At 46.7% G+C, this 23891-nt stretch overlaps 1 pseudogene; it reads right to left on the reverse strand.

Annotated features, from left to right (window-relative positions):
- The window catches only part of LOC109767218 (uncharacterized), a 30615-nt pseudogene extending 19060 nt beyond the window's left edge, over positions 1-11555 (reverse strand).
- Between the last annotated feature and the right edge of the window lie 12336 nt (positions 11556-23891).

Below are 23891 nucleotides of genomic sequence, written 5' to 3' on the forward strand. Positions count from 1 at the left end.
TGGTTACAGACCTTGATCATATATATATTTGGGTATCATGACCCGCCCAGGGGTAAACCGCCAGGGCGCTTTAAGCTTCTTATCTGCAGGAACAGCTTGAATAAATGGCTATGGATTATGAATATCATATCTTAAGCATGTCGGATTAAGCAAGCATCAGTCGCAGATAAATATGCACGAAGGCATACCAGACCAAGTATTTTAACTAGCATATTACAAGGCGTTTCAGTGCCCAAAAGGATAATTGTTTTCTCAAATACATGTTGCAGCATGTAGAAGACTAAACCGGCCTCCGGTTCATGGTTGGTCACCAGCTTGGCCTGACGGCTGCGGATCATCTCGCACCGGTTCAACTCCCTCCTCTCTACCCAGTGGCTGGAAATCAACAGTTGCCCAGTCGATCCAAGTCAGGGCTTGGAATACTGCTTATCGCTTATCAGCATGGACGGTTCAATGTCAGGGGCATAAGTGTGCTTACGGATTGGTGGGATAAGATTTTGCGCTTCTGGAATTGGTGCCGCAACCCGTCTGTTCTTATCATCATAACTCGCCTGATAGTATGAAAGATCTGCCTCTTCAGCCAGTTGACAAGCCAATGGGCGTACTTCCCGGTTTATGATTCGGAGATCATCATTGCCAAATTCTGTTCCGTCTTCCTTTAAACTGGGATAGCCTTGGGCCGCCTCCACTGGATCAAGGTCAGGTACCCACGCTTTTGCCCGGGTTAGTGCGGCCAAAGCGCTCGTTCTAGCGGCAGACTTTTTTAGCTCGTCTACCCGGGCAGGAAGCATAGATAACCTTTCTAAGGTATCCTTGATCAAAGTGGGAGGAGGATTATTATGTGAAGCGGTATAGATGATCCGCTGCGCACCGGTATACAGCTGCTCTATCAGAGTGTAGGCAGCTTTCAACTTCTTCTGTACATTAGAGCCCAGATGGCTAATGCGAGTTCCTGCACCATTGTACACATCAGTAAACCGACAATACACGGGAGAGATATGTTGAAAGTATTAAGGAAAAGATGTTTTACCGAACACAGCTGCAGTCATGGCATGAATCTGCCGCTTTACGCCGGTCTGTTCATCAACCACCGGTTTAAGAGCGGCTTCTGCTTTTTCAGCCCTTTTTATCAAAGCGGATTTTTCAGTCTCCCAATCCGCCCGCTCTTTGTGGAAGCCCTCTTTCAGTTTCTCCATAGCGCCTAGAGCGCTGATCAATTCTTCCTTCGCTTTGGAGGTTTCAGCTTGCTGTGATTTGAGGTTCTCTTGCAGATCAGCGGTTTGGCTTTCCTTCTTGCTCAGTTCAGCCTATAAAGAGGCAAATATATAATAAGTTGACAGTACATATTTGAAGTACCAAGTACATAACAAGTTATGCCCTTAGTACTTGGGGGCTAATGCATATTTGCTCTTTATCAGAAATTTTTACAAGTCCCAAGCACAATACAAGTATTAAGCTTGGCACTTGGGGGCTAATGTGTATTTGCTCATAAAATGCTGATATGGGAATTCTTCCACAAAGTCCCGGTTCATCTTTATAAAGTTAAACCGGCCCTTGGGGGCTACATCAGTGAAGTTAAGATGCATTGTTGCAAACATGAAATTGTTACTAAGTCCCGGTTTAAATTGGTATCTTAAACCGTCACTTGGGGGCTACTGGAGTTGATAAGCTGCAATTAAATATAAGAGAGAAACACTTATGAAGTTACCTCATAGTGCTCCTTCATCATATTTACCAAACCGGCTTCATAGTCACGGCTGGTGTACAGACGGTTCAGGAAGCCAGAGTGAAGGTCTTGAGCATTCAGATGGGCATAATTTGACAAATCGGCGTTCCATTTGCCTTTGCCAATTGCAGAGAGCTCATCTTTGGCAGTATGCTTTGACAAAGCGACAGGATTGCCCGAAGCGGTATGGCCAGTGCCAGTAATCATATGTCATCATCTTTGTCATCAGCAGCCGTTACTGGGGCTGGCGGTTTGTCAGTATTTTTAACTGGACTTGCCGGTTTATTGTCAGTTCAGACAGGGCTGGTTGGCTGGTCAGCATGGCTTGTGGTGTCAACTTTTGCCTGCTCAGCAACGAAGTCATGATCTTGAGGCGGTGGGTCATTCAGTATGGCATCAATGTTGGTCTCTTCAGGATCTGGAGTTTTCTCCGGTTCAACAGCCACGTCTTCATCAGCCGGTTTGTTCAACCGAGCTTTCTTGCTGGGTCTGGGCTTGGCACTGAGAAAAATAAACATGAGGATCAGTACAGTATATCAAAATAGCAACATCAAGGATAACAACAAGTGTATAGCTCACCCAAGAACCGTTTTGAGGGGTGGAAGTTTTGTGGCCGACGACTCGCTAGAAGATGAGTGAGAAGTACCCTGATAATTTGAATCAGATGGGTTAAGAGGCTGGCGGAAACAACCTGCTTTGGGGCATGAAGTATCAATGGGATAAGGGACCTCTGATTGGCGTTTCCGAACCGGACTGTTCGGTAAACCGGCGAAGGTAACTACCTGGCCGCTGTGCCGAGTTGTGCGGCGAGCCTCGTGCTGTTGCGTCTTCAAAAGAAAGTTTGGGTCCAAGTAAGCAAGGGGGTGAGAAAATTTTACTTTCCGGTTTGCTTGACGGATTTTAGTGTTGGCAGAGGATCTGAATCGGAGGAAAGAATGGTTACCTCTACGTCATCAGCATGACTGCCTTCAGCGTCGTCCTGATAATAATCATTGTCAATGAGATGTACGAAAAATGAACCAAGAGAGTCAAGTTCTACCTCTGATTCCGGATTACCCACATCGTCATCAGCTGGTAGCTCGGAGGATGCAGTGGTCCTTTTCTTGGCAGGTTTTTTGATAACCTTGGTCTTTGGACGAACTGGCTTGACCGGTTTATCTTGCGGCTTGACCGGTTTGTCTTGTGGTGGTTTCTTGTTCCAGAATGGATCATCACCCTATCAGAAAATAATCACACTTTCATAGAATATTTGGACAAAAGCAACTTCAGAAAAAAAGATTATATGATTCTTACAGCTGGCAGTTTGTTAAAAGCGCAGAAAGGGAGTAGTCTGGTTTGGGCACAGACGGCCTCCGGTTCGTTCAGCATTTTGTTTACAGCCTCAGGGACTTCTGCATCTGTAAGCTGAGTGCCAATGTGCCACTGAGCATCCTTCAAACTCCCCGTATACTCACACATCAAACCGGAGCGCCGGCTTAAGGGCAGAATACTCCAGCTTATCCAGCAACGAGCAAGATCAACTCTTGTCAAACCGTTCTCCATGAAGGCTCTAAGCTTTGATAATTGGGGAGCATAGTTGGACCTTTCTTTTGCCGTCAACCTCTGAGGAAAAGGATGTGTGTTGCTAAGGCGTTCAGGGCGGTAACCCGGCAGGGGGTTTTCATCAGGTGGAGATGTATCCATGCAATAAAACCAAGTCTGGTTCCACTCTTTGGGGTGACTGTGGAGTTTGGGATGAGGGAAGGTGACTTCCTTCCTTTTCTGAACCGCCATTCCGCCCAGTTCCGTATTGGGTCCATCCGAGAACTCTGTGCGACGGTTTAAGTGAAAGAAATCCCTAAACAGTTCGACTGTAGGTTCCTCTTGCAGATAAACCTCACAGAAGACTTGGAAGTGGTAGATGTTGGTCACAGAATTGGGACCGATGTCTTGAGGGCGCAGCTGAAAATTGGTTAGTACATCTCGGAAAATTTTCGAACCGGGAGGGCTAAAACCTCGACTCAGATGGTCAGCAAACACGACTACCTCTCCGTCCTTGGGTGTAGGAGGATTATTCGGGCCAGGGACCCTCCAGTGGATGACATCTTTCTTGGCTAAAGCGCCCGTTTTAACAAGATTGTTTAACTGTTCTTCGGTTACTTGAGAAGGAGCCCAATTGCATTCATAGATTTGCTTGGCCATGGCAATGAAAGATCTGAAACATGATTATTGCCAGTTTAAGATTTACAATGGAAAACTATACAGCGGTATAAGGATGTGAGCATATTGTTAAACCGAAATTGGTTATTCGTAAAACGGAGTCTGACTATGAAAACAGTACAATGATGAATGCATTGGCGGTTCAACAGGGGACTAATGGTATCTACTGGGTCATCATTTTGTATATGAAGTTAAACCGCCCAATCTGGTATTAAAAGCATATAAGTGAAGGAAGAAACAAGTTTCACATCTTGCCATGGTAATTTCAGATCTACCGCGCGTTGGAAAAACAAAATATATTCTGACCTAATTTCCAGCGTGTTAAAGGTTCACCAAGTTGAGATGAGTTTTATACAAGGCAGATGTTCTAACAAGGAAGCAGGAGTTTAAAGTACAAAGGCTTTGGAAAAAGCAGATCTAAACTAGCCATTGGTACTGCTAAAGAGAAACAAACAGATTCAAGCACTTCAAAGAACTACGAAGAACGAAGAACCCTAATGGTCGATCTGGAGTAAGAAAGGAGGAACGTACTGGTGCTGAGGAAGCAGCGAAGGATTGCCGCGTTTTTCTGGTCCGATCAGGTTGATGCAGCGGCCGTCGCGGAGGAAGAAACGAAGGTCGACGGTGGCGGCGGAGCTCCAAAGGATGGGCAATTCAAGGAAGAAGATGAGGTGAAGAGATACGGGGGGAATGGAAAGACCCCCCCGGCTCTATTTATAAGGGCAGAAAGATAAGCGTCAGGCGCGAAAATCGAGGAGCCTAAATTTTGGATATGAGGCGGAGTTGTCGCCTCGATTGTCGGAGGCTCATTAATGAAGGTGGATTATACACAGTTTTAAATAACAGGTGACGTCACGGCGGTTTACCATGATCCTAGAAGATGAGGTCACGGCGGTTTACAAGATTATGTGAAGATGTTGAAGAAGAAATTTTCTTAAGTATTGAGGATTGACATGAACCAGTTCAAATCAATCTGGGGCCTAATGTTGGGGATATTACCACTAGGCGTAAACCGGCCAGGAGAGGCCGGGTTAACCCCATAAGTAGTTCATCCGTATCTGAAGTCCATGAAGACACACGGTGACGCTTTATGAAGGCCCAGGGCCCAAAGCCGGTTTAAGGCCTGTAGACATAAACCGGCATTGATATGTAAACTTGTGTTGTAAGATAGAAGTAGCAGAGACCGAGCCGGACACGATTTTGAGCCGCCTCAGGATTCTGTAAACCGACGTGCGTCAACCCATGTATATAAGGGGACGACCCGGCGGTGGTTCAAGGACAACAGACAACAACTCGAGACTCAGGCAAAGCGTATTCACTCCCTGGTCATCGAAACCCCAGCAATTCCATCACAACTAGACGTAGGCTTTTACCTTCATCGCAAGGGGCCGAACTAGTATAAAACTCTCTTGTGTCCCTTGTCCGCTTTAACCCCTTTAAGTTAACCCGTAGCGATGGCTCCACGACTAAGTCCTTTCTCTAGGACATCTGCCGTGACAAAACCACGACACCCTCTCTTTTCCGTTCGCCTTTTTTGCTTGCTTGTTGTTTGCTCGTGTTGCCATGTGCCTTCTATATGCTTGCATCTTCGCTTGCTGAAAATCTATTGATATGGATCCACTTAAAGTGTTCTACTTGGATCATCTTTGATCCTTATGCGCTCGTGCTGAAACCCCAACTAGCCTAGTTGATGGGAAATCTTTAGATGAGCATGCTCATTTTGTGCGTCATCGTTTGTCTGAAAAGGGGAAGCTCTTATGGTATCATAGAAATAGTTTGCTATGCTATGCTTGGAATCTTTGTGAAATTTGTGATTTTACTTGTTGCTCTAAGAACCCTAAAAAACACCTTCCCTACCTATGTGAGTTTAGTGATAATGAAATCTTATCTTCTTATGCAAAGGGTGTTTATAGTTACTATGATATCGAACAAATTGAAGAATTTGTCGTTTTTAAGGGTGCTCATGAAGTTGCTTCCTTGATTGAAAAGTATGATTTTACTCTCAACAAATCTGAAAATTCCGTCATACTTAAATATTGCAATGAAAACTTTGCTCATAATGTCTATGTCCAAGAATTTATTGAAAGAATGACCGTTGCTTTGGAAGAAAATAATGATATGCATGAATCTATACATAATGATGATTCCGATGATCTGGTTGAAATATCCCTTGATGAACATGATGCTTGCTATTCTTGTGGCCATGATGCCAATATTTATGAAGACGAATTTGCTATAGTTCCTTATGTTAAAAATGAGATCGTTGCTATTGCACCCATGCTTGATAGTTCCTTCGATGAAAAGCATGATTTCAATGATTTTACTATAAATTTTCTTAATGTCAATTGTGCTAATAATATGCAAAACCCTAATCTTGGGGATGCTAGTTTTGCTATGTCTACTACTTGTTGCAATCATCATGATTGGGGTGATTCTTCTTTTGATCTTGAAAATTTATTTAAGCCCCATGATGAATATGAGATTGATAATAGTGTTTGCAATATTATTGAAAGTGGGTTTGGAAGAGTGTCAACTTTAGATCCCACATATTTGGAGAATATTCAATCTTATGAAATTTTTGATAAAAGTGGGTTGGGAGACGTCATGACTTTAGTTAATGTTAATCCCACTATTTCGGAAGAGTGTCAACTTTGCATGCATGTGGATCATGTAGAGAAAATTTTATGTGATAGCTATATTGTTGAATTTGCTTTTGATCCTACATGTAATTATTATGAGAGAGGAAAATATGGTTGTAGGAATTTTCATGCTACTAAATTACCTCTCGTTATGTTGATATTGCTATTATTTCTCACTTCTTCCTTGCATATGCTAGTATTTGCTTGTCTTGATAATTTGTTTACCTATAAGATGCCTATGCATAGGAAGTATGTTAGACTTAGATGTGTTTTTCATATGCTTTATGATGCTCTCTTTGTGCTTCAATTCTTGTCTTTCTTGTGAGCATCGTTGATATCTCAATGCCTAGCTAGGGGCGTTAAACGATAGCGCTTGTTGGGAGGCAACCCAATTTTATTTTTAGTTTTTGCTTTTTGCTTATGTTTAGGAATAAATATTTGATATAGCCTCTGGTTAGATGTGTTTTTATGTTTTAATTAGTGTTTGTGCCAAGTTTAACCTATAGGATCTTCTTGGATGATAGTTATTTGATCTTGCTGAAAATTCCAGAAACTTTCTGTTCACGAAAATAATTGTTCAAAATCACCAGAACGTGATAAAATATTGATTCCAATTGCTTCTGATCAATAAACAAATTTTCTAGGTCTTCCTATTTTGGCTGAATTTTTGGAGTTCCAAAAGTTTGCGTTAGTTACAGATTACTACAGACTGTTCTGTTTTTGACAGATTCTGTTTTGCGTGTGTTGTTTGCTTATTTTGATGAATCTATGGCTGGTAAAATTGTTTATAAACCATAGAGAAGTTGTAATACAGTAGGTTTAACACCAATATAAATAAATAATGAGTTCATTACAGTACCTTGAAGTGGTCTTTTGTTTTCTTTCGCTAACGGAGCTCACGAGATTTTCTGCTGAGTTTTGTGTTGTGAAGTTTTCAAGTTTTGGGTGAAAGATTTGATGGATTATGGAATAAGGAGTGGCAAGAGCCTAAGCTTGGGGATGCCCAAGGCACCCCAAGATAATCTAAGGACGCCTAAAAGCCAAAGCTTTTGGATGCCCTGGAAGGCATCCCCTCTTTCATCTACTTCCATCGGTAACTTTACTTGGAGCTATATTTTTATTCATCACATGATATGTGTTTTGCTTGGAGCGTCTTGTATGATTTGAGTCTTTGCTTTTTAGTTTACCACAATCATCCTTGATGTACACACCTTTTGAGAGACACACACATGATTCGGAATTTATTAGAATACTCTATGTGCTTCACTTATATTTTTTGAGTTATATAGTTTTGCTCTAGTGCTTCACTTATATCTTTTAGAGCACTGTGGTGGATTTGTTTTATAGAAACTATTGTTCTCTCATGCTTCACTTAGATTATTTTGAGAGTCCTACAAAACAGCATGGTAGTTTGCTTCAACAATGATATGCCTTCAAGATTAATATTTTTTTTCTTATAAGTGCGTTGAATGTTATGAGAAGTTTGATGCTTGATAATTGTTTTGAGATATGAAGATGGTGATATTAGAGTTGTGCTAGTTGAGTAGTTTTGAATTTGAGAAATACTTGTGTTAAGGCCTGTGATTCCCGTAGCATGCACGTATGGTGAACTGTTATGTGATGAAATCGGAGCATGATTTATTTATTGATTGTCTTCCTTATGAGTGGCGGTCGGGGACGAGCGATGGTCTTTTCCTACCAATCTATCCCCCTAGGAGCATGCGTGTAATACTTTGCTTTGATAACTTGTAGATTTTTGCAATAAGTATATGAGTTCTTTATGACTAATGTTGAGTCCATGGATTATACGCACTTTTCTTCCTTCCACCATTGCTAGCCTCTCTAATACCGCGCACTTTTCGCCGGTATCATACACCCACCATATACCTTCCTCAAAACAGCCACCATACCTACCTATCATGACATTTCCATAGCCATTCCGAGATATATTGCCATGCAACTTACCACCGTTTCGTTTATTATGACACGCTCCATCCTTGTCATATTGCTTCGCATGATCATGTAGTTGACATCGTATTTGTGGCAAAGCCACCGTTCATAATTCTTTCATACATGTCACTCTTGATTCATTGCATATCCCGGTACACCGCCGGAGGCATTCACATAGAGTCATATTTTGTTCTAAGTATTGAGTTGTAATTGTTGAGTTGTATGTAAATAAAAGTGTGATGATCATCATTTTTATAGCATTGTCCCAAGTGAGGAAAGGATGATGGAGACTATGATTCCCCCACAAGTCGGGATGAGACTCCGGACTAAATAAAAAAAAGAGAAAAGAGGCCATAAAAAAAGGGGAGAAAAGGCCCAAATAAAAAAATGAGAGAAAGAGAGAAGGGACAATGCTACTATCCTTTTACCACACTTGTGCTTCAAAGTAGCACCATGATCTTCATGATAGAGAGTCTCTTATGATATCACTTTCATATGCTAGTGGGAAAATTTTCATTATAGAACTTGGCTTGTATATTCCAATGATGGGCTTCCTCAAAATGCCCTAGGTCTTCGTGAGCAAGCGAGTTGGATGCACACCCACTTAGTTTTCTTCGTTGAGCTTTCATATACTTATAGCTCTAGTACATCCGTTGCATGACAATCCCTACTCACTCACATTGATACCTATTGATGGGCATCTCCATAGCCCGTTGATACGCCTAGTTGATGTGAGACTATCTTCTCCCTTTTTGCCTTCTCCACAACCACCATTCTATTCCACATATAGTGCTATGTCCATGGCTCACGCTCATGTATTGCGTGAAGATTGAAAAGTTTGAGAACACTAAAAGTATGAAACAATTGCTTGGCTTGTCATTGGGGTTGTGCATGATTTGAATACTTTGTGTGGTGAAGATAGAGCATAGCCAGACTATATGATTTTGTAGGGATAACTTTCTTTGGCCAGGTTATTTTGAGAAGATATAATTGCTTAGTTAGTATGCTTGAAGTATTATTATTTTCATGTCAATATTAAACTTTTATCTTGAATCTTTCGGATCTGAAAATTCATACCACAATTAAGAAGAATTACATTGAAATTATGCCAAGTAGCATTCCACATCAAAAATTCTGTTCTTATCATTTACCTACTCGAGGACGAGCAGGAATTAAGCTTGGGGATGCTTGATACGTCTCCAACGTATCTATAATTTTTTATTGTTCCATGCGATATTATATTCTGTTTTGGTCATTATTGGGCTTTATTATACACTTTTATATTATTTTTTGGACTAACCTATTAACCGGAGGCCCATCCCAGAATTGCTGTTTTTTTTGCCTATTTCAGAGTCTTGCAGAAAAAGAATATCAAACGGAGTCCAAACGGAATGAAACCTTCGGGAACGTGATTTTCGGAACGAACGTGATCTAGAGGACTTGGACCCTACGTCAAGACATCAAACAGGAGGCCATGAGGTAGGGGGCGCGCCTACCCCCCCCCCCCCAGGCGCGCCCTCCACCCTCGTGGGCCCCCTGTTGCTCCACCGACGTACTCCTTCCTCCTATATATACCTACGTACCCCCAAACTACCAGATACGGAGCCAAAAACCTAATTCAACCGCCGCAACCTTCTGTACTTGTGAGATCCCATCTTGGGGCCTGTTCCAGAGCTCCGCCGGAGGGGGCATCGATCACGGAGGGCTTCTACATCAACACCATAGCCTCTCCGATGATGTGTGAGTAGTTTACCTCAGACCTTCGGGTCCATAGTTATTAGCTAGATGGCTTCTTCTCTCTTTTTGGATCTCAATACAATGTTCTCCCCTCTCTCATGGAGATCTATTTGATGTAATCTTCTTTTGCGGTGTGTTTGTTGAGACCGATGAATTATGGGTTTATGATCAAGATTATCTATGAACAATATTTGAATCTTCTCTGAATTCTTTTATGTATGATTGGTTATCTTTGTAAGTCTCTTCGAATTATCAGTTTGGTTTGGCCTACTAGATTGATCTTTCTTGCAATGGGAGAAGTGCTTAGCTTTGGGTTCAATCTTGTGGTGTCCTTTCCCAGTGACAGTAGGGGCAGCAAGGCACGTATTGTATTGTTGCCATCGAGGATAACAAGATGGGGTTTATATCATATTGCATGAGTTTATCCCTCTACATCATGTCATCTTGCTTAAAGCGTTACTCTGTTCTTATGAACTTAATACTCTAGATGCATGCTGGATAGCGGTCGATGTGTGGAGTAATAGTAGTAGATGCAGGCAGGAGTCGGTCTACTTGTCTCGGACGTGATGCCTATATACATGATCATACCTAGATATTCTTATAACTATGCTCAATTCTGTCAATTGCTCAACAGTAATTTGTTCACCCACCGTAAATACTTATGCTCTTGAGAGAAGCCACTAGTGAAACCTATGGCCCCCGGGTCTATTTTCCATCATATTAATCTTCCAACACTTAGTTATTTTATTGCTTTCTATTTTACTTTGCATCTTTATCATAAAAATACCAAAAATATTATCTTATCATATCTATCAGATCTCACTCTCGTAAGTGACCGTGTAGGGATTGACAACCCCTTATCGCGTTGGTTGCGAGGATTTATTTGTTTGTGTAGGTGCGAGGGACTCGTGCGTGGTCTCCTACTGGATTGATACCTTGGTTCTCAAAAACTGAGGGAAATATTTACGCTACTTTGCTGCATCACCCTTTCCTCTTCAACGGAAAACCAACGCAGTGCTCAAGAGGTAGCATTGACGTGCACAAGGAGGTCGTAGCGGTGCGCGCCGGGGGGGCGGGGACGCGGCGGTCGGGTGGCGCGAAGTCGAGCACCTTGTCAGCGCGGCCAGCGCCACGCTTGAGCACCAGAGCACGCGCTTCATCGGGATATGGGCCACATCCCACACCCAGAGCCACCAGGCGAAGGTCTTGTTATGCCCCCTCTCGAGCGTGCGCGAGTCGAGGCGATCAACACGCCCGAAGTCGCCCAGAGCCTCCTCCGCCCCGGCGAGCGACCAGAACTGCATGGGTAGGTCCTCGATGACGATGCGCACGTGGAGGTTGTACTTGAGGATCGCCGCGTGGTCATCCTCATGCCAGCTGTTGTTTAAGTACTTGCCGCCATCGACCTTGAGCATGCCGCGCCGCACCGCGTTGTCGCGGTGCGCCGGGAGGTCAAAGTGGACGAGGAAGGCCTCCAGGTGGTGCGTCGTGACGCGGAGTTGGTGCGGCGGGGTGCAGAGCTGCTCGTGGATGGCTTTCCCCACCGCCACCGGGTTGGTGGAGTGGCGGCGGTCGGTAGCGGTGAGGGTGACGGCGTGCTACCGCAGGATGAACTCGGCGTGCTCGAGGTCGGGGGACGCCACAATGACTTTGTTGCTGGAGCGCGGGCGCCTCGCCGGGTCGCACTGTAGAGGACGGTCCATCGGTGCTGACTCTGGCGTCCGCTGGAAGCACAGGCGGTCGCGCACCGGAGCTCTGGACGGCAGCGGCCCTAGGCTATCGTGGGCAGTCCCTCCTGGACCCCCGTTCCTAGGATTTTGGGGGCACTCCTTGCCGAAATGCCCCGCTCGCTTGCGGATGACACAGCAGAGGGGGTCTCTACAATCGACACGGCGGTGGAGCTCGCTCAGGCAGCGGAAACATTTGCCCCAGAACTGGCTTAAGAAAGCCTCGCGGCTGGCAGCCGCATTGAAGCCGCGGCTCCGGTCCGAACGCGGCCTCTGGCGGTGCCTCGCTGCACCCGCCGTGGATGAGCCAGCCTTCCCGTTCTTCCGCGAGATGACCTCAGTCCACGCTCCGCCATCCCCTGCGGCCTGGCCCGAAGAGGAAGGGGCGGCCGAGGGAGAAGGGAAAACAACGACGGATTTGAGACGGCCATCTTGCAAAGGGGGGGGGGAACGCCCACATCCGGCGGTCCGGAGCCAGTCCCCGCCCACAGCGGCCCGTCCCGCCGCAGGATTCGCGGCGTCGAGGCCGGATCTAACGCAGAGACCGTTGACGCTACAAAGACCGGGGAGGGGGGGCCCGAGGGGCCACTGGACAGAGAGACGCGGCTGGCGGGCGGGGAGCGGCGCCGGGGGAGGGGCCCGGGCAGGAGCAGCTGGCGGAGGAGCGGGCCATGAGGGCGTTTAAGGTGGCCGGCGCGGCCAGCGGCGGGAGCGAGAGCGTGGCTAGCCTAGGCGAGAGCCACCATGGTCATCATGGATGAACTAACAATAGAAGAAAACGGAGGTGTGTTTGCTTTTAAACTTTAGCCGAAATAACAGGATATTTAACACACATCTGGCCACATATCATATTGATGCTAAAGTTTCTCAGCGCTTAATTTAGTTTCCATGTGTTGCTGGTAGGTGAAATGGAAAAAAATCGTACACAACCTATATGGTAATAAATTATCATGTTTCTTTTGAATTTTTATGAAGATTATTTAATACAATTATATGACAACGAGCTAAAATTGAGCGACCCAGTGTTGGCTAAAGATCAACTCGTTTCTCAATCAAGCCACATACAATGCTTATATTCAGCTCATTTCTTTTCGAGTCGAGCAAAAATACGATTCGATGTCAAGCGACTCACGAGCCTCGTGATTTTCCTGCAACCCTACCCTGAAGCCGCTGTTGGGGAACGTAGTAATTTCAAAAAAATTCCTACGCACACGCAAGATCATGGTGATGCATAGCAATGAGATGGGAGAGTGTTGTCAACGTACCCTCGTAGACCGAAAGCGGAAGCGTTAGAACAACGCGGTTGATGTAGTCATACGTCTTCACGATCCGACCGATCCAAGTACCGAACGTACGGCACCTCCGAGTTCAGCACACGTTCAGCTCGATGACGTCCCATGAACTCCGATCCAGCAGAGCTTCGAGGGAGAGTTCTGTCAGCACGACGGCGTGATGACGGTGATGATGATGCTACCGACGCAGGTATTCGCCTAAGCACCGCTACGATATGACCGAGGTGGATTATGGTGGAGGGGGGCACCGCACACGGCTAAAAGATCAATGATCAATTGTTGTGTCTATGGGGTGCCCCCTGGCCACGTATATAAAGGAGTGCAGGAGGGGGGGAGAGGGCCGGCCCCTATGGCGCGCCCTAGAGGAGTCCTACTCCCACCAGGAGTAGGATTCCCCCCTTCCATGTAGTAGGAGTAGGAGAGAAGGAAGGAGGGGGCGCCGCCCCTCCCCCTAGTCCAATTCGGACTATGCCTTGGGGGCGCGCAGCCTCCCCTCTGTGTTTCCCCTAAAGCCCAATAAGGCCCATATACTCCCCGGCGAATTCCCGTAACTCTCGGGTACTCCGAAAAACACCCGAATCACTCGGAACCTTTCCGATGTCCGAATATAGTCGTCCAGTATATCGATCTTTACGTCTCGACCATTTCGAGACTCCTCATCATGTCCCCGATCTCATCCGGGACTCCAAACTACCTTCGGTACATCAAAACACATAAACTCGTATTACCGATCGTCACCGAACGTTAAGCGTGCGGACCCTACGGCTTCGAGAACTATGTAGACATGACCGAGACTCGTCTCCGGTCAATAACCAATAGCGGAACCTGGATGCTCATATTGGCTCCTACATATTCTACGAAGATCTTTACCGGTCAAACCGCATAACAACATACGTTGTTCCCTTTGTCATCGGTATGTTACTTGCCCGAGATTCGATCGTCGGTATCTCAATACTTAGTTCAATCTCATTACCGGCAAGTCTCTTTACTCGTTCCGTAATACATCATCCCGCAACTAACTCATTAGTTACAATGCTTGCAAGGCTTATAGTGATGTGCATTACCGAGAGGGCCCAGAGATACCTCTCCGACAATCGGAGTGACAAATCCTAATCTCGATCTATGCCAACTCAACAAGTACCATCAGAGACACCTGTAGAGCACCTTTATAATCACCCAGTTACGTTGTGACGTTTGGTAGCACACAAAGTGTTCCTCTGGTATTCGGGAGTTGCATAATCTCATAGTCATAGGAACATGTATAAGTCATGAAGAAAGCAATAGCAATATACTAAACGATCAAATGCTAAGCTAACGGAATGGGTCAAGTCAATCACATCATTCTCTAATGATGTGATCCCGTTAATCAAATGACAACACATGTCTATGGCTAGGAAACTTAACCATCTTTGATTCAACGAGCTAGTCAAGTAGAGGCATATTAGTGACACTCTGTTTGTCTATGTATTCACACATGTACTAAGTTTCCGGTTGATACAATTCTAGCATGAATAATAAACATTTATCATGAAATAAGGAAATAAATAATAACTTTATTATTGCCTCTAGGGCATATTTCTTTCAGCCGCAATCGTCATCACTGAACCCTTGATTAATCTGAAGCACCAGACACTAAACCTCGTCGCACGACGAGAAACCCTAACCTCACCACCTCAAAGAGACATTAGAAATCTATGTTGGAGCTCTGTCGGCTACGTCCAGTCGAACGAACTCGAGGAGGGTTGGATCCCAGAAAGCAAACTCAAAATAGAAACGGTGTCATCCACCCGAGCGTGGCACCTGGAAGGACTAAAAAACCCTAACCTGAGGCCTGAGCGGAGGCACCGGGATTCTCATTTCTCCAACCGATCGCCAAACCGGCGGGCAGAGGGAAGACGAATCCACAACCTCGATGGCGAAGCTTGGGGTGGGGGAGGGGGGTATCATTTTTATTGAGAAGGAGGTACTACTAACGTTAGCAGCATCAGTAAGTTGTAACTTGAAAAGAACTAGATGCTCTTAGAGTATAATTTTACTTGTAAGAATTTCCGATGGTGTCACTATACAAAAATAAAAGACGTTGTCCGTGCATCCGCACTTTGCCCGTTTTGGTTAAAAGGGAAACGTTTGTAGTCGGTCGACCGGCCGAGTTTCGGCCGGTCGCGTCGCGCGCTACCTTTTTTTATTGGTCGAGGGCATTTTCTATGGGCCCGCATCTAGCAACGGCCTTATCCCGTCGCCCTCGTCTTCTTTCTATTCACCTGGACCACGGGCTTCATTTGTGCTTCCAGCTGTGACCCCGACGCCATGGCCGTTGCTGAGAATCCAAGTTTTTGACATCGGAAAGCGGACAGCCGCTCGCTACGGCGACGCCATGGCCATGCGCCATCCATACCCCGCCGTCCTCGGCACGACAGACGCCATCGCCAGGCAAAGTGTGGCAAGTTGGCAAAAAATTGAGCATATGACATGTGAGCCATATAACTAGAAAAGTGTGACAAGCCACAAGTGTGGCAATGAACCAAACACATGCCTAAGATGTTGTAGCATGACTAAAGTTAGGCATGGCAAACTTAGGCTCGGAACCAAACATGGCCTTGATCACCCTTAAATAGAAAAAGGTTCGGTTTGGAAACGTATCCATGCTCGTACTTACTACCTTGAGTCAGCTACAGCAACAGCAAGCGTTTTCCAAATAAATATCAGCAGCCTCCAGTCCTCCGCGGACTCCCAGCCACCTATTCGTTCACTGCATGTACCGGTATGACGTCAAGGTTGCTGAGAGCCGATACAAAACCGAGACCGCCCGCCATCCGGATGCCCACCCCGGTATCGAACCGGGCGGAAAAGGTAAGCGGCGGCAGGCAGCGAGCAGGGAAGCTGCACCTGAACCGCGTGCCGGTGCGGCGAATCCGTCGCGCCCCATCCCTATCCCGGACCCCAACTTGCACTGGGTGACAAAACTCCACTTTTTGTATCCCCCTACCCCCATGCCCGCCCGCGTGCCCAACTTGTGGGAGATGCGTCCCGCCGCGCCCCCTTCCCGTCGCGCTCCATCCCGTTTTTAATCCCAAAAGTTGGCCATCCTTCCTAGGTGCGGTGCCGGTGCGCGCCCGTTCAGACCCTCGCTGGCCGTGACCGTGTACCCGTGGGATCACACTGCAACGCACCCACCTCCGCTCCGCTAATCTAATCTCTCTCTGTTGCCCGCAAGTGCGAGGCCAGGGGAGGCGAGGCTGCGCAATATTTTAGTGGTTGCCGGTTGAGGGCTGGGAAGGGGGGCGCGGTGAGGGCGACGGCGACGGCGTGACAGTTGCCTACGCCGCGGCAGTGACGCGGGCCGGCGGCCTGGCCTTATCCGTCCGGCCTCTCTATCAGTGCGCAGTTGCACACGCTTTTGGCGCGGCTTTGTGGTTATCTACTACAGTATTGGTGACTGCTGCCTGCTGGTGATGTTGAGGACGGACTGGACTGATTCGTGCACCGGTAGATTATTAAAATACTCCAGGGTTTGGTAAATCAGGAATTCATTCAGGTCTGGGTCCAGCTGCGTGTTACTACTGGCCCCGGATGACGGAAGATTCTTACTTACCATGTGGAGTAAACCATTTTTCCCATTCTCTTATTGCTGGTGCTACTCGCTGCGGGTCTGGCGGCAGCCAGCTTGAAGTGGGACGTACGAACACAGGTTTTTTCAGTAACCTTTTGGTTTCTCTCAAGGATCAAGTAAACTTTCGGCCCGATCGACTTGATTTTTTATCACAAAGTGATTCGCGACGGATAGAGTGCAGTCGGTGTCCTGCGGATTCCAGAATTATATTGATACCAAACCTAGTATTCGAATACTATATGCTCGCAAGTTGCATCCTGCCTGACAAGAAAACCAGATGCAGACTAATTACAAGGAGGGAGTATTTATGTTTTCATTCCGAATCTGACTCAGATATCCAATTTTTGTACAATCTCATATTTGTGCTCTTTTAAAGTTGTGTCAACACTGCTAGCTTAATCACATAATTCTAGCATTATATCCTATAAAACTGCTTATTGGATTTCATATTGGGGGGCATGCAGAAAAGTAGGGGACGAGTGACCAATATGAGATCGCTACAGGGTTCTTTGACAAGAGCAGGGGATGAGTGCCGATGAAAAGAAGGATTGGTGTTGGTGTGGGCTGACTGCCTGATGATCGATGAGTATATTAGTGTACCCGCGAGTTATCTTCGTGGTGTTGTTTCGGTTTGCTATCGATGAGTATATTAGTGTACCCGCGAGTTATCTTCGTGGTGTTGTTTCGGTTTGCTGATCGATGAGTATATTACTGTACTCGCGAGTTATCTTTGTGGTGGTGTTTCGGGTTGCTGCTTGATGAGTATATTAGTGCAGCGTGTTATCTTTGTGGTGTTGTTTCGGTTCGCTAGCTCAGAGTGTTTTGATGTTTAGTCCTGTTGACTCACCAGGGATCCTGTGTCAGAGCATCTCTAATGTGGATCATCAAAACGCCTGTAAATGTATTGATCCGTTTCTTTTTGACACTTTTAGCCATCAAACGCGGATCACCAACTCGGGGGCAGACTAGTCTGGATGTTTGAAATCCCACAGACCGTCTCAAATCGAGAAGAGGGGCGTGGGGATGTGGGGGGGCTCTGGGGAAGTCGTACACAGACACCCTGGACCTAGCCCAGAAACCCTCTTCGGTTGGCTCTAGAACCCGTGATTGAGTTTGTACCTTCACATGAAGTGAAATGTAGATTAAAGGGATCCAATCTGTAGACACACGAACGGAGACCGGATGCAAGCGGATGAACCAAAGACAAACACGGACCGAATCCCTAGAGATCCGCCGGAGACAAACCTCCACATGCGCACCAATGACACTAGACGCACCGTCGGGACTAGAGTCGTTCCATCACGGAGATACAAAAAAAAAATCAATTTTTTGTGTGAAACTTTGACAAATGTTTTCGTAGCTTCCAAAATTTCATCACCAGATGGCATTCGTGAAAAAAATGGCAAAAAAATAATAATATCAAAATCGATGCTCCAAACGTTATTTTCAAATGCATTTTGGAGCATCGATTTTGTTTTTTTACCAGATTTTACACTAATGCCAGAATGTCATCTGGTGATGAAATTCTGCTAGCTATGAAAACTTTTGTCAAAATTTCACACCAAAAAAACTCGGATTTTTTTAATTTTACTGTTCACCCGAGCTCATGTGAGCTCGGGATCAAAACATCACTTTCGCAATCTTCATCTCGCCTTTAATTACCCAACCACATTAGTTATTTGTGGCTAGCATCGTTCCTTCATTAGTTATATATTTTTTCCTATGGTGCATCAGATATACTTTGATGCTAAAATAATGCATCTAGTTGTATAGTGCGTAGCATCCCAATTCTGCAATTTTCTTATTACCTTGTTATAGGAATCCTGCAACTAATTTGCAACACTCCCCGGTACCCAGCTTTGTAGGATGGCGACCGACGTGGTGAATGAACCCAGTCAGAAGCATGAAGCATCTGACCTATCCCATTCACAGCAGTTGTAGTACGATTAAATGTTTCGCGCATGTGGGATGACAAACAAACACCAGAAAATAACACACTTGCACTGAAAACATCAGTGTTTGCGCAAGTTGTCTCCGGATAACGGAATAACCTCTCCTCCTCTGAATCTGGCGATACACTCAGGCGTACCTGGTTTGTGCAGGCTTACTTGGTCAACAGTCCACGGCTGACGGGACGGTCCGGCATGGGACCGAAGATGAGTGCGTCGCTGTTACGTATTACCATCAGCGATGACCTCACTCACGGCGTCCACATCGGCTGCCAACAAAACAGGGGCAAGGCAAAAGGGTTCGCCTGTTTCAACTCTCAACCAAACAAGCAGGCAGGCAGGCGGCCTTTGGTGGCCTCAGGACGCCCAAGTGGTAGTGTGCCGGTGTGGAACACCTTGACCGGCGGGACCTGACCTCAGAGCGAACGCACGCTTTTGACTCGCAGTGTAAAGTATGAACGCTGACCTTTGGTTTTCTGAGAATAAAGTAGGGTCTGACTTTGCTTGGCTGAGCTTATTGTTTTCTATTGCCAGGGAGCCGCTGACTCTGCGGAAAGTCAGAATTTTCTCTGGTCAGAGCCTGCATGGCCTCTCGGTCTCCGGCGGTGCAGGGGGGATGGAGGTATGTGGATGTCAACGGGGCATATCATAATATGCCAACGTCACGCCTGACAATAGAGGCTGGGTGTTTGGTGTGCCTGGTCGCGGCGGCGCCAGAGCTCAGGGGGGACGGCTGGAGTACTGAGGAGGGATACCCCGTCGGTGTGAGTGACGAGCGTGCGGTGAGGTCAGCTTTGATGTCCCGCTCTGTGGCCTGTTGCACTGGAAATACTGAATTGGTCCATCGTCGCTCATCTTTTTTTTTATGAGAGAAAATCGTCAGCTCATCTCATCCATGATGGATGGCGTTTTGATTTATGAGTTAGGGTAATGCCAACGCGGCGACCCAAATGGATGCAGATTTTGTCTGTTTGGATTGGCATTTTGGGGTGTTCAGCCTCACCCGCGTTTTGCTGGTCAACGCGCCAACGCATTTTCGTTCGCATGGTCGGTATGCGGTCATATTTTGTACTCCCTCCGTAAACTAATATAAGAGCGTTTATATCACTGGTGATATAAACGCTCTTACTTATATTAGTTTACGGAGGGAGTACAATTTTTTGCATACATATCTAAATATTGCCGAACAGATTATTTGGGAGTTTTGAGACTTTAGTTTTTCATTGAGGATTGGTAGTAGGGGGTTTCTGGTTGTAAGAAAAAGAAGATTGTGATTGTGGTTTGAATGGAACCGGGGGTGAGCACCTTTTCATCAAAAAAAATATTGCCCAAAAGAGCCGATATATACTCAACCAAATTATCTTGGAGTTGAATGTGAGTTGTTCAATCACGCATTTCATGATGAAATTGGATGAACTGTGCAAACGTTGCCGCTCCTCCATGCTCAGGCACAACATTTTCACCCTGAAGTTGAAACCCTGGTCGAAGATTTCATCCTCACGCTCATCCTCTACGATCATGTTGTGCATGATCACACAAGCAATCATCATCTCCCGTAATTTCTTGGTTCTCCAAGTTCTAGCAGGATACTGAACGATGCCCCATCGAGATTGAAGCACACCAAACACATGCTCCATATCCTTCTTAGCACTCCCTTGTGCTTGAGCAAACCTAACCCTATTCTCTCATACCGGGTTGGAGATTGTCTTCACAAGAGTTGTACACTGAGGATAGATACCATCAGTTAGGTAGTATCCCTTGTTGTAGTGGTGGCCATTGATCTCAACGATGACCTCTGGTCAGTTGCCTTCTGCAAGCCTTCCGAACAACGAAGAACGCTGAAACACGTTGTTGTCATTGTGAGAGCCAGCCATGCCGAAAAAAGAGTGCCAAATCCAGAGATCTTGTGAAGCCACGACCTCAAGTATGACAGTGCAAGCTTTGACATGCCCCCTATACCGCCCCTGCCAGGAAGATGAACAGCTCTTCCACTTCTAGTGCATACAATCTATGCTACCAAGCATCCTCGAAAATCCCCTATCTGCATCGATCGCCAACAATCGGGTTGTATCTGCAGTAGTTGGCTCTTTTAAGTACTCAGGGCCAAACACTGCTACCACAGCCTTGCAGAACATGTACATGAATTCAAGGCATGTGGACTCACTCATGCGGACATACTCATCAACTAGATTACCTGGTATTCCATATGCAAGCATCAGAATAGTTGCAGTGCATTTCTGATAAAAGGAGAAGCCAACCTTTCCAAGGGCATCCTCCTTGCATACCAAATAACCAACGTATGCCATAACCCCTCCCGGATACGATTGAACACATGTCTAGCCATCTGGAAGCAATGCCAAAATAGCTTGGGTTTGAAGAGCGGAGACGTGCACTAAAAGTAGTCTTCCCAGAGTAGGCAATGGCCGCTCTATCTATTGTGATTCAACGCCGGAGCATGCCCCGGGATTGATCCCCTAAACCTCGTCCGCCGCCTAGCATTTTGGTCATTGACAACCAAAGTAGCAACCACAAACTCCTCATCACCCGATGACTAATTGTCCGAATCACAAATGAAGTTTAAAAAAAACTCATCTCCACTATCCATTTGTACCTTGCAGGCGAAACGTCAAACAACTTGCGGGCGTGGTGGAAGAAACAGGTCGGTGAACAGCCCCGCACCTCTCCTAGTCCAGGTAGCAGACCCGTCGATGTGGAGGCGACCGTGGAGAAAAGACACCGGGCTTAGAGCGATGCCAGCGGCGACAGAGGCGAGGGGGTGGCGTGGCCGTGCAGGTGCTATGACGGCGGCAAAAATAGGCTACCAACACCGACAAGAGTGGCCATCAGGTGTGACGTGCAGCTGGCAGGACGTGTGTGGGTGTGAGCGGTGGCCTGTTCAGCGTCCAACTGGCTGGAAGTGGTTGGCGGCGGGGTGGCGGGGGTGTGTCGACTATGGATGGGGAGGGGGAGAATGGCTGATGTGCCACTGTATGGCGGGCCAAGGGAAGGACAAGGGCGGGTGTCGCGCGTGTCCGTGTTTTGTATGGTGAGCTAGGGGGATAAGGGCGAGCGTCGACGCGTGGATGCAAACTCGGCCGAATCACTGGTGCAGTGATGTGCTATACAAACAGTTTTTAACCCCTTTCCGATACGGAGTTTTAAGCCGTCGCCTTGCCTGTGTGTGCGATAGGGGGTCCTTCCCCCACGACCCAGAAACCGTTGGCAATAGGTAGTGATGATGCAGACGCGTTGCCAAATGTAATCGTATGCGACGCGGGAACATATCACACACACTACGTTCTGGCACACGTGTGGGATTGGTGATCAATCGCCCACATCTCTCACGAGTCAAACTTTTCTAATTGTACAAGGAAATCAAACGGTGCTTGACATTGGACTGTTTGCGAAATAGTACCTAAGGCACACGAGCCATGATAGAAACTGTGCGTGATATGTGGCCCATAGCACACGAGTATTCTATGGCAATCGTCTGCCATGCATGACATCATCCACGCGTTTCGTGAACAATTTACGAGTGAGATTGCGTTTTGCATTGGGCACGGTTTCCTCTAAGCTCTAGTGTGCGGTAATGTGCTATCACAAATGGTCAAGGAGCCCCTACGCACACGTACAAGTGCTGTAAATCATCTGTGATTTGTTGTGTATCACCAACGGTTGCGCTATGAGTGACGTGTGTTTTTCGTTCGGGATCGCACACATTTCCTGAACAATTTACGAGTGGGATTGCATTTTTGCATTGGACATGGTTTCCTATAAGCTCTCATGTGCGATAATGTGCTATCACAAACGGTTCAGAAGCCCCTTGAGGGAGTCCTGGATTAGGGGGTCCTCAGACAGCCGGACTATATACTTTGGCCGGACTGTTGGACTATGAAGATACAAGATTGAAGACTTCGTCCCGAGTCCGGGTGGGACTCTCCTTTGCGTGGAAGGCAAGCTTGGCAATTCGGATATGTAGATCTCCCCCCTTGTAACTGACTCTGTGTAACCCTAGCCCCCTCCGGTGTCTATATAAACCGGAGGGTTTAGTCCGTAGGACAACAACAATCATAGTCATAGGCTAGCTTCTAGGGTTTAGCCTCTACGATCTCGTGGTAGATCAACTCTTGTAATACTCATATCATCAAGATCAATCAAGCAGGAAGTAGGATATTACCTCCATCGAGAGGGCCCGAACCTGGGTAAACATTGTGTCCCCCGCCTCCTGTTACGATCCGCCTTAGACGCACAGTTCGGGACCCCCCTACCCGAGATCTGCCGGTTTTGACACCGACATTGGTGCTTTTATTGAGAGTTCCACTGTGCCGTCACGATAAGGCTTGATGGCTCGTCTTGTTGTCAAGGACAACATTACCTCTGGGGGAGCCCTGGCTGTAGGCCAAACTCTCCGACTAGGCGGCTTCGTCATGACCGCCCGTTCGGCCGTCGCGCCGACGATGACTTCTCGGGTCATCAAAAACAGCCTCCACGTCGGCTCAGGATTCGCCGAGCAGATGGATCCAATGGTGCTCTCTTCCTTGAACGAGCTCTTGGATCGCATCGCCGCCCTGGGAGTCGCTACGGATTATGATCGGATCGGGCTTAAACCCGACCAAAGGGAGATTAACTCTCCGCCGGTCACCCATCAGATAGCGGTGGTGGAGGAGCAATGTAGCGATTCTTCCTCTATTTTGAGGACAAACTATGTCCGGATTCCCGAGCTCTCTGAGCCGGATGCCCGTCTACGGGAGGACATGGCCCAAACTTCGAACCTAGAATCAGACAGCGGGCCAGAACTATTGGGCAACATCCCGGAGCCCGAACTGCCAAGTTCGGAAACTCCTCCGCCCCTGGGTCTCAGATCGGGTCAGGGTTTGGACCTAAATCTACCCACCCACCCAGACATAAGTGATCTTTCCCACATTAGACAAGAGCCCCAAGAGACAGTACATCACTATTGGGCCAGATTCCTCCTTGTAATGAGCAAGGTCAAGGACTGTCGCGAGGAAGACACAATTTCATTCTTTTGCAAAAATTGCACGGACAAGGGAATCCTCAACGC

Source organism: Aegilops tauschii, chromosome 5 (genome assembly GCF_002575655.3).
Source record: "Aegilops tauschii subsp. strangulata cultivar AL8/78 chromosome 5, Aet v6.0, whole genome shotgun sequence".
In the NCBI taxonomy this organism is placed as follows: Eukaryota; Viridiplantae; Streptophyta; class Magnoliopsida; order Poales; family Poaceae; genus Aegilops; species Aegilops tauschii.